The sequence below is a fragment of the Lactuca serriola genome, chromosome 9, assembly GCF_051521515.1.
Source record: "Lactuca serriola cultivar US96UC23 chromosome 9, Lser_US96UC23_V15, whole genome shotgun sequence".
Taxonomy (NCBI): domain Eukaryota; kingdom Viridiplantae; phylum Streptophyta; class Magnoliopsida; order Asterales; family Asteraceae; genus Lactuca; species Lactuca serriola.
In genome coordinates this window covers 106560777-106574464 of record NC_136416.1, presented here as the reverse complement: position 1 = coordinate 106574464, position 13688 = coordinate 106560777, and positions in this window count along the sequence as shown.

The following is a 13688-nucleotide window of genomic DNA, read 5'->3' as shown; positions in this document are numbered from 1 at the left end:
ATCATGTGATACAATGATGACACACATTGATGGTTATTCACTCTAATTAAAGCTAAAGCTGATTAGCATAGCTCCTTGACGTTGATGTTGAAGCCAAAGTTGATCAGTGTGACTCCCTCATGTTGATGCTCTGATGTTCTGGTGTTGATGTCCGGATCTGGAGCAGATCAGAATTACTTGGTGAAGAAGTGTTCTGAATATCTCATATGATTTGTTCCTTAAAATACATTATCTACATTTATCATTGAAAATTCAATCCCAAAAAATCAAGGATTTGATATAACCGAAGATCTGGTGAATTTGTAGAAATTTGACCTCCTAGGTCTAGATTAGTATTTATACTAGCCTCTCTCTTTAGTTGAGAGTTTATGCTTTGTGCACCACTTCGTGCAATCGTCTTTTGTGACTTGATTTGTGCATCTGTTTTTTTTATGAGAACTTTTCTTAGTGAAAAACATCTTTGTGATAATCTTTTGTTCTTTTATTATTCATTATAACTTATTTGTATCCAATCTACGAACATACAAAAGTTTCTACTATCAGTTCTGAATGGCGACAAAAATGTTGGAGGGGGCAGTGGTGGCTTCTATTGATGGTTAGTATTGATCCATAGATGACTGGAATTGATATAATCAACTTAAATACCATCTAATTCGCCAATGTGACATAAACCAAAGGTAATTTCTAAGCCTAAGTTAAAATTAGTAATAGGAAACATCAAATTAACTTCTTCAATTTCTTGAGTGCATGTTGAAATTTAGATGTATATACGGATTACTTCAAGGAATATTACAAGAGAATGTATGGAACAAATACAATTAAATAACTAGTGTAACAATTTTAGATTTTAACTCTTATATTTTGGTTAAAGACAAAGAATAAAGGAGCTAATATGCTTATATTAAAAAGAATGATGATAAATTTCTTCTAAACATTGACTTATTTTAATAGGTAAAATATTTTACAATGTAAGCTAATGATATATGGTTCTTTAAATAAAAGGAGCACCATGGTATACATCCATTACACCATGCGGTTAGTTGAACTTGCAAGCACGGTCATATGTTGAACACCACACCCTGTGGTGTGCAGTGTGTGGTGAAACTCCCCATGTGAAGTAGTCTCCTTATATCTATATCTCCTACATTTTGATTTTTTTTATTTATTATTAAATCATATATATATATATATATATATATTATAAAAACTATATTAAAATTCAGGTTTTTATTCCCTATAACATAAAATATACTATTGATATATTATTTATCCATATCCTCCCTAATAAAGATTTTTTGTCATTTGTCATATTCTCATTTATTTTGCCACATGTAATTTTGTGGTTGTTTTAAATTAATGTTTATTTCACATGTCATTTTACGGTTTTTTATTTTATTAAATTCTAGATAGTATTTAATACAATAATAAATACATATCAATTTCATTAATGAATTTTCCTTCTAATTTCAAAATTACTAAATTAAAGATTAATTAATTTATTTTATTTATTTATCTAAATTATTTGTTTAAATTTAAAAGTGAAAAAAAAACACTTTAGTTTTTATAATTCAATATTTTCTCATTTTTCTTATAAAATCATACTTCTCAAATGTTAAGAATTTTGTATTTAGTTTTACTTTAAAATAAACCAATGTAATACATGGGTCTTACACCTAGTTGCATATATAAAACAGGGGGTTGAGGGGAAAATGGCGTGTTGATATGTTGAACGAGAAAAAGTGAAAGGAGGTGATATGTTACACCCTTAGCCTAAGAGTAGAGGGAATGTGTGTTTTCCATCTCTCACATTATTTCAGTGTTGAAGTGGATGGGAGTGGAGTTCATGCACCTCTTCATCCCGTAGGAAGGTTTTAGGACCATTTGCCCTCTATCTCTCATCGTTTTCCATGAAGACATGCCACTATGACTCCTTTTTGTGTGATTTTAGTATTTCGTCGATATTGATTACCACATCCATAGACCCTTTTTTCCCGTATTCTTCTCATATGCATTCCACCCAATTTAACTATCTAAGTCATACGTTATACGTGATTACTCTAAATAAGTATTAATATAAGATTGAAATCACTTAAAGGAAAATAATTATTTTCTAATATTTATGCAAAAATTAATCTTCTTTCCTGAATAACACAATTTCGCAAATACAACTTGTAAAATATATGTTGGATGTAACTGTGGTTGTCGAAACCACCAATTAAAACCCTAAATACAAGGACATACAAAAAAATTTGTAGTAGCGGTAATAGGGATCGAATCAATGGGGATTGGTTCGAATGAAATCTATGCATTCAGTTTATACAATACAAAATATAAAATGATAGGGAGTTTTCAAAATGGTAATTGTGATAAAACCTAATTTACAAAATGACTAAAATGCAAAAATATAAAATCAATAAAACAAAACGTTCCAATATCAGGATAATCACAAGTTCGATTAGTTTACTAATCATCATTATTTTGTGGTGCAAAGAGTTTGATGGATCCTAATTTGGATATAGTAATCCAAGAAGCTTGAGATTAGCTAGACTTTTCTTAGTTAATATAGTGGTTAGAGAAACTATTAACACATTTTCTTAGTTAAAGTCACAATTTCCAAGAAGCATGTAATTAATGAAAGTTAACTAGCATTAAGATTTAAAAGCCACCAAATACAGGAGGAGAAAAAAATGTTTCACTATATTGTTGGAGAAAATATTTTCATTAGTGTGTTACACCCCAAAACCGGAATGGTGGAAACATTCGGAGGTGGAGGATGTCATGTTTAGTATCACAAGACATGCATCATAGTAATCAAAGTAATAAACAACCATTTCATTAGAAAGAAAGTGTTTACATAACATAGACATGAAGCTAACTGCTCCATCTTTCTGAATCCCAGTGCGCGTACCTGTCTACTGGTCTCCTGAGAATACAAGTTAATTTGAAAGATTAGATCAGCATTTAAGCTGGTGAGTTCATAAGATTTTAGTGATGTAAGTCGTAGAAAGTTGTAGTAAACTAAAAAACAGGAAGAACGGCGGAAAGAAAACATCCGACTACTTATCGGGTATTAATTATATATAACCCTGATGTATAAACTAAGGTATTATAGAGTTAACCACCTAAGGTCCTTTAAGTTTATAATGGTTTAATAAAATGGATTAAACCCTTTACTGGTAAGTTTCTAGTTTTGTATATCAAATGTTCTAATTGAAAATATGTTTTGTACTAGAAAACGATGTATTGAATTAGTGTCCTATGACATAGCCCATACCTTGTACTCCTTGTGATTACTTGGTGTATACAGAATATATATATATATATATATATATATATATATATATATATATATATATATATATATATATATATATATATATAAGCTAAGATCAAATAGATAGTAGGTTGGATGAATCTGTTCTAAGCCCACAACCAAACAAGAAACAAGAAATGAAGCAGAAAGCACACATCCCACTACCTGTTGGATTCGATTAATATATATCCCTGATGTATACACTAAGGAATCATAAAGTTAGCATTATAGGCCCCCTTTCTACTGAATGTACTAGACTCGACTATTCTGTTTGTCGTTTGTAAAATGTAAGTTTTCCCTAGTTTATAACTATCTTAACTCGAAAATAGTTTGCATTAACTTTCAAGTGGAACCGTCACAATATGGAAGTAATGGGAAAATGTAAGTACACAGTTGTCTTTTGAATTGACATCCTAACGTATTGATTACCTTAAAACATGTTTGTTTTGTTAGGGACATAATGTGATGGATAGTACCCATATTATACGCTCTCCCTACAAGAGATTCTGGGGACCAAATGCGACTTCCGCAAACAAATTGCTAGGCCGTGTAAATTCACATTAAAATTATATGATCATGTGTACCTAATTTACTATCACCTTTTGTTAAGAACAATGAGTTAGTGATTATTGGTATAATTAGATCTTGTATAGTTCTCCTGCTATAGCATCTTAGTATGTTCTTTCTGTTATAGTATCTTAGTATGTTTCTTCTGTTATCGTGTATTGTATCTTCCTCCCTGTTTCTCTTTATAGTATGTTCTAGCATCTAGTATGAACCGAACCCCTAAACTATACCTACTATTGTTTACTTGAACTGTTATTTAAAAGACTCATTTATCTACTAAGTCATGATTGTACTTTAAAACGGAGTTTTATAAACTATAAAGTAATATAACTTAAAAAGAGCTTTTGATACGTTTTAATCACTTATAAAAACATAAGAAACCTTTGAAAGATGTTTATATCAAATGTTTAAACAATTATCAATTGTGTTCAACTAGTATTCCCCCCCCCCCTAAAAGAATTTAAAACAAATTAAAAGATTGATTATAGGGGTATGAACTCACCTTATGTGGGCGATTCAACGAATATATACGTAAGGATGAGAAGTTCCACGAATGAAGTCTTGAGACAAAAACGAGTCCTAATGAGATATAAGGGCATGAATGTAGTGTTTAGAAGCAACAACATGCAAAGAAACACCTTTAGGGACTAGCAAACACTTGGACCAAGTGTTAGAATCACATGTGATTCATCTAAGGGGAGTGTACAACCACAATGAGGAGTGTGCAGCCATGGGTGTACGGCCATGGAGTGTACGACCGTACACTCATGGTAACAAGTGCACAAAAGCTTATTTGAATGATAGGGAAGCTTCTGGGACATTTTCTCATCAAGTGTTGAAGCTAGAATTGCATTTTGAAGGCCCTTTAGGGTGTTTTGAGGGGTGTACGACCGTACACTCCTTTGGATATTGAGTTTTGGTAGTTTTTAGGGTGTTAAACTAGTGTTCCTAATAAGAACTAAGCATAGGGAAGAATTACTTACGATCTGGAGGCTCAAGAAGGTTCACAATCACCAAGAACAAGTGTATGTTCTTGGTGTTCTTGGTGAGATTTGAAGATTTATACAAAAGATGATTTCCATGGATGAAATCAAAGGGTGTTACTAGGTTAAGAAGGATAGAAACAAGTCAAAATGGAAGAAAGGCTTACATTCTTGAAGATCAGGGTGAAAGCTCGATGATAGTTGAGAGAGAAATCGATGTTCTTGACTTGGAAACTGAGGAAATGGCTTAGAAATGGAAGGATATCAACCTCGTGGAGGGGGTGTACGACCAGCATGGGTGTACGGCCGCACACACATGTGTGTACGGCCGTACACTCCCTCACATGAAGTGTATCTGTGTATGGCTTGATTTCAAAGCTAAGAACTTATGCGGCTTAATTCTATACTCAATGCTTGAATGTACTGAGCTTTGAACCCTTAAACAGACTCTAAACATGGATAAAAGGTAGCAGAAACGAGTCTGACACATTGATGGATTGAATGGTTGAACTTACAAGGCAAAGATTTTCGGGTTGTCACATTATGTGAAGTGAAAACAAACATAAGAACCATTTTTTGCTTGTTAATTTGAAAATCTATTACGTAATCAAGAAATTAACCAAATAACTAAACATTAATATATCTAAACTCATGATTAAAGACATGTGAACATAAATAATTTTTTATTATAAAATACTTTCTTAAAATATTCTTAAAATCCATAAAAAAATACTAAATGGTTTATAGATTCACCCAACATTGGAAATAAAAACTAACTACTCATAATATTAATAACAATAAAATGATAGTAGATTATACAAATATCGATTGTTAAAAAGACCAAACTTTTTTGAAATCGTCACTTCTTGTTGCTCCAAAAACTCCACCCACAATCAATGTATCTATACAACAATTAACCTAATCTAATCTAAAAGAAATGAATTACTCAATAATAATAAAATTATAACAAAAATATCATGACAATTAGGCCTGACAATTGGGTTGGGTTCGGGTCGGCGGGTCATGGGTTGGCGGGTTAGAAAACATAAACTCAACCCAACCCATATAATATATGGATTGATGGGTTGGCGAGTCACGGGTTGTTGGGTTGGAAACCTCAACCCAACCCATATAACCTGTTTAAGTATATGGGTTTGCGGGTTCACAAGTTAATGAGTCAAACCCAACCAATATAACCCGTTTAATAAATAAACAACACATTTTAAAAAATGAGGTTTTTTCAACATAAATTTATAAAATGATTAAAGTAATTAACATAAAAAAAAGGTTTTCAACATAAATTCATAAAGTCAATAACATCCAAATAAAAATGAAAAATAAAAACATTCATAGAAAGTGGATGTGTTCTTCATTCGTGACTCGTGAAATAACGACATGTATTTTTTCTTTTTCTGATTAACCAACCGCAAATGTAGATTAGTCATATACGAATACGAAATGAATACAATGATACAAAATATTACGAATACGGATGGAAATCATATTAATTAATAATTATATATATATATATATATATATATATATATATATATATATATATATATATATATATACGGGTTGGCGGATGGACCCGCAAAACCAAACAGATAACCCAACCCAACCCAACCCATGAAATAAACGGGTTGGTGGGTTGGCAGGTTGATGGGTTGGCGGGTCAAAAATCTCAACCCAAACCCGTCTATTTTCGTGTTGAGTCAGTGTCGGGTTACGGGTTGGGTCGAGACTTGCCACCCCTATTAATAATAATAACAATAAAATGATAGAAGATTATACAAATATGGATTGTTAAAATGACCAAAGCTTTTTGAAATCGTCACTTCTTATTGTTCCAAAAACTCCACCCACAATCAATGTATCTATACAACAATTAACCTAATCTAATCTAAAAGAAATGAATTACTCAATAATAATAAAATTATAACAAAAATATCATGACAAATTGAGAATGATATCAATGATAATAAATTTTGATAAATGTTCCAAACATCTTTATTCTAATAAAAAAATAAGTTTATTCTTTTTTGTTATGTTTTATTCTATTAGGCTTCCTAATTAATGTTATGTTACTTGGCAATCAATTGGTTCTCCATTTGATATTTCAAATTTAAAATTCATGCTCAAATTATATTAAATTAATAACATTAGAATAAAAATTATAACAAAATTAATACAAATTATAAGGTCACATATTTATTTAAATCAACGATTATAATTTTATATAAATAAAAAATATTTTTTAATTAATAATTATTTAAAATAATCGATTAACAATTTATTATTAAAAATTAAATTAATTTTATAACTATAATTAAAAAAAAAAAAAAAAAAAAAAAAAAAAAAAAAAAAAAAAGAGCGCCGTCACTCCATTTTGTGTGATTTCTTTTCTTATGCCAGCGTTGATTTCCCAGCACAAGAGTCCCAAAGTGGCTTCATACTTCTTAAAATGAGCTTATGGAGAATATGGAAGTTGGTGTACTATATGGGCTGCCATAATTCGCAAAGTGGGCTGCCAAAAGCGGCAGCTTTCTGTATTTCTGTTCACGAAATCAAAAACCATATTGAAACTTGTCCGAATTCGTTTATTTATTACAAAATCGTAGATCAACGAGTTCGTATTATGCTCGTAAAATTTCAGCTCCATCGGACAACGTTTTCCCCTCCGTCTAATCGCTTGAAGAAAGTCACATAATGTTGTCAAAAATCCGAAAATTCATTATATCGCTTTGTTTTTCTTGTCGCTCACGGATTTTTCTATGAGAACTCAATCGTGGTCGCCAGGTATTCGATGTGGTTTTGAGGATGCTCCAAAATATCATCATTCTTGTATAAATCTACATAAAAATAGCTTAAACGAGTAACAATATCCAAAATAATAAATCTAACGATTTAATGCAAAAATAATATTGAAAATGTTAAAACTAAAATAAAATGCATGCTAAAATATACGCAAAAAAAAAATTATCAAGCTATCAGTAATGTCCGAATTTCCCAACCAAATTTTTTAATTTTTTAAAAGTAATAAAGGATCAATTTTCATAAAAACCATCATCACAAAACTATTGTTTCAAAGACATATCACAAAAATCAGAATATCTAGTAAAGTAGAATCTCAAAATATGAAAGTTGCCGATGTGAGTGTATATCCACGCGTTTGCATTTCCATGAATCTCTGAAGTACCAAAAACTCTGATGTACCAAAAACATTAAAATTCATAACTATAAGTCAAAATTTTGTGAGTTCCCCCACATACAACACATAAACTATACATAACAGTAACTAGTCTATTTCAACCCAACATATCTATTTCAACCCAATGGGTATGTTTCAACCCAAAAGGTCTATTTCAACCAAATGGTTATGTTTCAACCCAATATGTATGTTTCAACTGAACGAAGTATGTAAACATACAAGCAACATGTAAGACCCTACTAGTCAAGCTAACCATACAATCATGTCATAACAACTATGTCATAAGTAATACAATGAAAAACAAGCTAAAAGATCACTACTTGTCGGCTCACCAAACAACTGTACAAACCTTCTATCTTTTCAGAGGTCAAAACTCAACTTACAACTTAGAATTCCTGAGGTTGACTAAAAGTCAACATGTTTAAACAGTTACGGTCAACTGTTAACCTCCACCACGTCGTGGTAAACCCTATGGCAGGACCGTGGTGGCCGAATAGCAAAATACTCGCGATTGAACTCGCCACCATGCTACGGCTTGCACTCAACCACGCCGTGGCTAGAGTCCAAAACAACTTAATGGATTAAGTACTTAACTTTGAACCTCCAAAGCTCCAAAGCCCTTCTAAAGGTCTTAATGGATAATTTTCTAAATTTATCCATTAGGATATCTCAATAATCCAAAATATAAAAACCTAAGTCCTTTATGGCTATTCAAAATGCATGAACTCAAAGCTAGATCATGAAGCACCTTTTCTACCAACAACAAAGGTCCATAAGTCATAGAATGCACAAAGAGGTTTTGGAGTTCAGTTAAACTCTAAGAACATGAAGACTTGGGACCAAAAGCTCATAAAGTGACATAAATTAGATATAATGAAGTAATGGTAAAGATAAAAGCTTTATACCTTAGATGATCAGAAATGAGGTGAAGATGGTGGATCTAGATTGGAACAAAGCACCTAAACAACAAAATGGACACCTTCTTCTTTCAACCTTCACACAAAGAGGCACAAAAGCTCAAACAACACTAATGAAGGCTAGGGTTACATGGGGTAGAGCTCTCTGGGAATAGGGATCATTTGGAGAGACGCATATTGAGGCATGTAACCCATCCCTAGAGGAAACTAAGAATTCAAATTGGGCTTATTTGGAGCCCATCAGCACGCCAACTGGCGATGTACCGACCCACTTGATTAATTTACCAGATTTTGCAACAGGTGAGTCTTTTGGCAAACATCGCAAGGTTGATAGACCACTTTCCTCCATCATCACCCCCAAAAAAGATCTTTGAATCAAATCCATTTCCCCAAATCATGGATTTACCAAAGTCAAAGCCCCCAGCTGTAGTATCCGAGTCCATGGGTTCATCTCTTGATCTCAACAAAACAATCCCAATCCCAGTCTCAAATAGTTTTTACTCCTCGCATGAAGATATCTCCAATTCTCAAGAAATCTACAGTGTCATATGGATAGGACTCGAAGTGGGATTCCAGGTTGATAAGGATTATGGTCTCTAAGCATAAACATTTAAAGGTAATTGTTTTACATCAGGCTAACAATGAATACCATAAGACTAGATATAAGGGGGATCGGCAAATCATGTAAATCAAATGGATTCACAAGCTCAAATGACAACACAAAGTAGACTTCATGGGCCTCCATGAGACAAGAGTTCAAGACCATTCTAAAATTGATGTCATTGGGTGCTAGGATTCATCAAACTTTGACTGTGATTTTGTAAACCATACCAGACATTCTGGTGATCTCATGAATATATAGGATACTTCCTGATGGGTTTTGAGCATTCTAACACTTCCAAAGTGTACAAGCAACCCTAATAAACCTTGGATCTATTTTTGTCTAATACATGCAAAATTTGGTTTACAAGGTTCATAATCCTATCTAGCATGCATAGGGAACTTTAATCCTAAAAGGATGGCTAGAATTACATACCTTGTAGTTGATTTTGATTCCTTGAAACCTTGTGAGCCTAGCACCCCAAGTGCGATGCCTCAAATGCTTCACACAACACCAAATGCTTTTGGAATGACTTTAGAGAGAATACACACACTCTAAAAATCGGCCTAGCCCTCACTTCTCTTTGTGTAGCCGATTTTGGTGGAAAAGATGTTCCTTATATAGTGTGACACGTTTAGAGTTACACCATGTAAACCCTAATGTGTCATGGCTCTTCATTTCCATGACCCATGAGTTTGTAACTCCCATGGAGCATCCTATGGGTTTAATCCAACTTGACAATCCATGGAGCCTCTTAGCCCATTATACAAGTTATGGATGATTTACATAATCAACCCATATATTTAATGAGTTATCTTTTGATCACTTAATTAATTCCAAATTAATTCTTGATCAATACTAATTAAATAATACTATTAATATATTAGAACTTATAATATATTAATAAACCACAAGTGTTATTTCTCTCATTTAGTCTATCCAAATGCATGATGCCAGCAACCCAAATAGACCTCGCCGGTTCGGGTCAAGTACATACCAAAAATAGTTATGGACTTAGACACCTTATCCAACAGTCTCCCACTTGGATAAGTCTAATAACTATAACTGCAAGTATGACTTCAGGAACCAATTAGCAATCTTAGATCTTTCAAGGTCTCTCAGAACTAAGAAGATGATGATATGCCATTTAAGATAAGCGATCATATAATCCTTTGTTCTAGATATCAACCAGACAAATACATGGAACAATGTCTTACTTATTGTCCAACAGTTTGTTTCCTGATTTCCGATTTGTTTGAAAAAGAACTTAATTGAACACATCAACTTAGTTTTGACCAGGCCCGGTACATAGGTCAAAACAAAATCATCGAGGGGCCCAGATATCAGCTTCTAATCCAAGAAGGAACAGATAAACTTCGACTCATATGTTTTCTCTACTACTTATTGAATTATACACAAGAGCACGTTTTATAACATCGAGTTACCAATGCGTTTTCGTACAATCAATGCATAACCAACTCATAGGCACAAATCATATCTCTAGGTTTGAAGACTTATATGATATTATCGTCTCACGATCACTCGAGATAAATTCCATGAAGTGATTTCAGTGAGCGTGGGTTGAGTCCAATGCTCATAACTTATGAGCACTCATGAGTGTTGTAGCCATGTCCAACAACTTAGACCTCTGCAACCAATCATGACAGTCTTGATTCATACCTACATCCAACATATCACCGACTGTGGTGGTTCGAATAATATGATATACCAAACATAATTATTCTGGAAGTCAAAACATGCAAAAAAAATATAGTAAATGATTGACAAGAGATAACAACACTTTACTCATAAATAAAACACCTTTTATTCATCATCTAATGTCAATTACACTTTACACATTTCAAAATTATCTAACTACTAAAACTAATAACATCTTTAAGCCCTATTCTCCGAGCATGCTGGAGATGCTTAACCCGAGTCAGTCCCTTCGTGAGGGGATCTGCTGGATTCTCATCCGATGATACCCTCTTTGCCACGAGGAGCCCTTCTTCTATTCGATGTCTGATGAAATGGTATTTTTTGTCGATGTGTCTGGATCTCCTGTGATCCCTTGGTTCCTTGGCTAAGGCAACTGCACTTTCACTATCATAGAAAATTTCCATTGGCTCGTTTATAGCTGGTACAACTCCAAGGTCGCCAATGAAGTTCTTCAGCCATATCGCCTCCTTTGCTGCCTCGCTAGCTGCTATATAATCTGATTCGCAAGTTGAATTAGCCACTGTCTTTTGCTTGGAACTCTTCCAAGAAATTGCTCCCCCGTTTAAGGTAAAGACCCAGCCTGACTGAGAGCGGAAATTATCCCTATCAGTCTAAAAGCTAGCATCACTATACCCTACAACTCTCAAGTCATCACTCCCACCGAGGGTAAGGACCCAGTCCTTAGTCCTCCGTAGGTACTTGAGGATATTCTTTACCGCAGTCCAGTGTGCGTTGCCAGGGTTCCCATGATACCTGCTAACCATGCTTAAAGCAAAGGCTACATCAAGTCGAGTACACGTCATAACATACATGATCGATCCTACAGCCGAAGCATAAGGTATTAGACATTTCTGCTATCTCAGCCTTAGTACTCGGGCTTTGTGTCTTACTCAATCTGGTGTTACTCAGGATGGGTAACTCTCCTTTCTTGGAGTCCTACATGCTGAACCTTTTCAGCACCTTATCCAATTAGGTACTCTGACTAAGTCCAATTAGTCTTTTACTCCGGTCTCTCAAGATCCCTACCCTAGAATATAGGCAGCTTCTCCTAGGTCCTTCATAGAGAAACACTTCCCAAGCCAGGACTGAACTTCCTTTAGATTTGGGATGTCATTTCCTGTCACACCCCAAAACCACGAACGGCGGAAACGTTCAGGGGTGGAGGACGTCACGTACAGTATCACAACAGTGTAAAATAGTAAACAAGCAACAACATCATCCATTGCATTATAAGTAAAGTTTTAATACATGTGTGTTCTTTCATTGTAATAAGACACCAAAAATATACAATCAAAATAAAAGACGAGACTTGTCTGCTCCGTCTTCTCAAAACCTAGCCACCGTACCTGTCTACTGATGACCTGAGAATACAAGTTATTTTGAAAGAGAGTATCAGCTTTAAAGCTGGTGAATTCATAAGTATTTAAGTGTTATTGTCTTGCTTACTAAAAGCTGTTTTAAAAGTCATGTAAACCTTTAAATGAAAATGTTGGTGTAAGTATGAAAAGCCCTAGAAAATCCCTTATTTTCTATTAGTTTGAGATATAGTCTTCTACCAAGACCCGAATGTTTTGTTATGACAATGTAGTCTTCTACCAAGACTCGAATGTTTTGTTATGACAATGTAGTCTTCTACCAAGACCCGAATGTTTTGTTATCACAATGTAGTCTTCTACCAAGACCCGAATGTTTTGTAAGTAAAATAATAGTTTTTCCTTCTTTTTGACTACTACTAACAGTAATTAGTCTAAACTCATCGTTTATGTGAATATATCACAAAATAAAGTAAATAGGAAAAATATAACCATGTAAGCGTTAGCCCTGGATACCAGGACTAACGCGCCATTTCCGAAGTGAAAGGTATACCCTAATGAACATCTGAAGATTGTCCACTCATCCTCTGTAGCGGCAGCAGGGTGGAGGGAGGGTTAGTCCCGTAGCCGACTCCTAATATAAGTGGTAACCTAATGATCATCCGAAGATTTTCATCTCATCCTCCGTTGCAACAGCAGGATGGAGGAATGGTTAGTTCCGATATCAATCTATCTATGATAAGTGATAACCTTAGACATACGTAGATGTTCATCACCCAGTGTTGCTAACAGCTGGGTTCCGGAATGGTTAGTCCCGTCTAGACATCACGTCGAACAGGGATAGGCAGGAAAATTTACACAGAAGGCACGAATAAATCTTCCTCATAGTTCTAAGTACAAGTATCCAGGTAAGTGAATATAGGATAATGCACCTATGTAACATTGTTCGTGTATGGTATTCATGTAAGTGTGTTCATGTATCAGGTAAGTATGTGTAAACATATTCATGTATCAGGTAAGCATATGTATATGTACTCATGTATCAGGTAATGTACTGGTGTAGA